Raw genomic sequence first — 4,138 nt, 5'->3', positions numbered from 1 at the left:
TGAACAGTGTGTGCTAACATCATCTTCTGAGAAGGAATTTTGCTTTTGTTCATGCCAATGTAGCTGTTGGGGTAAACAGGTCTTAAATCCATGTCTGCAGTGCAGTTTTGTCATTAAACTTTGCATTTCCATTAACATAATGTTCCTGAAGCTTTGTGCATTGCAGGACTCGGAGGCACACAGGTGTGAAAAGGTGTGTCTATCTGTTCATGTGTCTTATCTGCCCTGGGCATGAGGGAGACAAAGGAGAAGATATGACAAATTCCATATGACAGGTGACTCAAAGAACAAACCTGCACAGAGCTTTAAGCCTTTGCATAACAGAAACTGATTGCATTATCTTTTTGGGGCCATCATATGATGCTTTTTCACTTCTGCTAATCCAGGAACAGATGCTTAGAAAAATGATAGAGATTTTTGGAACAAGTCACAGATAATCCAATTCAGCCTAATACACGTGGGTCCAAAATAGTGCTATAATCTTAAAAAACAGTAACATTTCAGTGCACTCATACTCATTTTATACTTTAAAAAAGCATTATTTGAGTTTTTTTAAGTTGATGTTGAAATAAAAAGCTCAGTATAGATTATTAGAGTGTGAGGTTTGAAAAAAAAAATATATATATGCAAGTTGCAAAACTAATATGTGACCCTGGTCCACAAAACCAGTCATAAGCTTTTTTGAAATTGAGATTTTTGATGAAAGTTTGTTAGGATAATTTATTTTAAATTATTTGAAAATCTTGAATTGATCTGAGCATGCAAAAAAAAAATCAAAATACGGAGAAAATCGCCTTTAAAGTTGTCCAAATGAAGTTCTTAGCAATGCATATTACTAATCAAAAATTAAGTTTGGATATATTTACGGGAAGAAATTTACAAAATATCTTCATGGAATATCATCTTTACTTAATACCCTAATGATTTTTGGCATAAAAGAAAAATTGATAATTTTGACCTATACAATGTATTTTTGGCTATTGCTATAAATATACCCCTTTTTGTGCTCCAGGCTCAAATATGCAATGAAAAATCATTGTTTTAAAACTTCACTCTGCACAAATGCAGTATACTACAGCATGCCTGAATGTAATTACATCAAATAACAAAATATCAAACCATGCATTTATTTATGCACTTAGCAAAACATAAAAACGCTAATTCCAGTCTAACATGTGATGAACCTTATCACCTTAACACCATTTGGTTAAACGTCATAGCAAAAATTTCTTAGACAGGTCAAGTTAGTTCAAGTTTGAAATACTATCTATGCAATGAAGTTCATAAATGTGACCCTGGACCACAAAACCAGTCATAAGGTTAAATTTGACAAAACTGAGATTTATACATCATATGAAAGCTCAATAAATAAGCTTTCTATTGATGTATGGTTTGTAAGGATAGGACAATATTTGGCTGAGATACATCTATTTGAAATCAGAAATCTGAGGATGCAAAAAAATCAAAAAGACTGAGAAAATCACCTTTAAAGTTGTCCAAATTAGGTTCTTAACAATGCATATTACAAATCAAAAATTACATTTTGATATGTTTACAGTTGGAATTTTACAAAAAATCTTCATGGAACATGAACTTTACTTAATTTCCTAATGATTTTTGGCATAAAAGAAAAATCAATAATTTTGACCCATGCAATGTATTTTTGGCTATTGCTACAAATATACCCCAGCGACTTAAGTTTTTGTGGTCCAGGGTCACAAATATGGTGTGGATTTGATCTCTTTTTGAGACTAGTGTATATTAAAGACTGAAAAATATATTTCCAAATATTTAAAGTGCAACCATGTGTGGCATTCAGAGACAGTGGCACATATTTGATGAATAATGAGCCGGCACCTTGAGTGAAACTATTTCCACACGCACGACAGTCTGAATAAATGCATTCTGATCTGTATCAGGTTTTCATGGCACAGAATAATCAATGCTTTTTTGTGCGTGATGAGATAAATAAAGATCGAGTGCTGTGATCATAAAAGACGGGTGAATTCACGCTTTCACTCCCTTTTTGTCTTTTAAACTTGCTTTGCAATGTATTTGACACAGAAACCCCAAGTTTAATTTATGGAGCGTAAAGACGTCATCAGTGTTCTTAGAGCCTGACATTGATGGTCCTGATGTGTTAAACTGCATGCCACCGTGACGTGTTGAGTGTCAGCTGAGAAGTCTCGTGACACAGCCGCGCATTGCAACAAATCATACGGGTTAGGGTTTACATAAGGTATTTTTTCAAAAATAACTACAGCGAATAAAGATTTGCTGAAAATGTGGGGAAATTTAGCATTACTTGCTAAACTTGCTTGAATGGGTGCCGTCAGAATGAGAGTCCAAACGGCTAATAAAAACATCACAATAATCCAGTAATCCACACAAATCCAGTCCAACAAATAACATCTTGTGAAGTGAAAAGCTGCAAGTTTGTAAGGAACAAATCCATCATTAAGGTGTTTTAACTTTTAAAGTATCACTTCTTGCCTAGATATGAGTCCATAATCCTTAATAACACTTCCTTCAAAGAAAGTCCAGTAAAATCCATCCTCTATTGTCCTCTCACATCAAAGTTTAAAAGAGTTTAGGACTGTTTTTGCTTGTATCTGTGCACATTTCGCTCCTGATTCAGACAAGATTATTTTTCTCCACTAGAAAAAGTCATATAATGGTGTTTGGTTGAGACAGAAACCGCAGTTTAAAATTAAAAACATCTTGATGGATATTTGATTTACAAGCACACAAGATGTTAAATGATGGACTGGACTGGAGTGTGGATTACTTGTGGATTATTGTGATGTTTTTATCAGCTGTTTGGCACCCATTCACTGCAGAGGATCAATTGGTGAGCAAGTGATGCAGTGCTAAATTTCTCCAAATCTGTTCCCATGAAGAAGCAAAATGATCTACATCTATTTATTTATTAATGTATTTATTACATGGGTTTCAAGAGCACATTAGAGGAAGGTTCTCTGCTAAATGCTTGACAAGATGATCATGAGGTTAAGACATTGTCGGCTGGTTAAGACCTTTACGGCTGGTCAGGCACGTAGTAGGGCACCTTTCTCCAAAGGGCGTTTCAAAGCATTGGGTAGAAGTGCCTACAGCAAATTCTCTCAGTGTTTTTGACAGATGTGTGTCAAATTCCACCTTTAATTGGCTTTTTTTGTTCACATGCAATTGACAACACTGTTCAGTAAACTGGACGTATCTTACCAGTTCTGAATCTTTTTACAGATCAGTTTGCTGTAGGATACACTTTGTAAGCTACACACACTGCAAAAAAGTTAAAGTTAACAGTGAAAACTGTTATTTGTGTTAATATACGGCAAAACAAGATTTAAAATAAGATGAACCTGCTAGGAACCAGGACAAATTTCTTACTTTAATTATTTGTTCTTACAAAGACCCAGTTCTTATAAGATCCAGGGAATCTTGTAAAAGCGTGAATTCCAGACTAAGAAAAGTCATTGAAATTTCTAGAATGAATATTTATTCATCGTATTTCTGATGAATTTCTTGCTGTATTCCTCATTTGTGACCCTGGACCACAAAACCAGTCTTAAATAGCACAGGTATATTTGTAGCAATAGCCAACAATACATTGTATGGGTCAAAATGATAATTTTATTATTGTTTGTCTTTTATGCCAAAAATCATTAGGATATTAAGTAAAGAACATGTTCCATGAAGATATTTTAAAAATCCGTAAATAGGTCAAAACCTAATTTTTGATTAGTAATATGCATGGCTAAGAACTACATTTGGACAACTTTAAAGGTAATTTTACCACAATTTAGATTTTTTTGCACCCTTAGATTCCAGATTTTCAAATATTTGTCCTGTCCTAACAAAGCTTATTTATTCAGTTTTCAGATGATGTATAAATCTCAATTTAAAAAAAATTGACACTTTTGAATGATTTTGTGGTCCAGGGTCACCTAATAAATTAAATTAAATGTATATGTAAAATAAATTAGAATTTTTCTAGTTATGTCAAGCTTTAAAGTATATGTTTGGTACACTAATATGGTATAAGTCTAAACTGGAACAACTACTTTTGTGCTTAATGCACTTTTATTGTGTTGAAGTAATGCTGAGCTCCAACTAAAGAAACTATTGCGAGGATACA

This window comes from Garra rufa, chromosome 3 (genome assembly GCF_049309525.1).
Source record: "Garra rufa chromosome 3, GarRuf1.0, whole genome shotgun sequence".
NCBI lineage: Eukaryota > Metazoa > Chordata > Actinopteri > Cypriniformes > Cyprinidae > Garra > Garra rufa.
The sequence above is the reverse complement of the archived record's forward strand: the minus strand, read 5'-3'. Positions refer to the sequence as shown.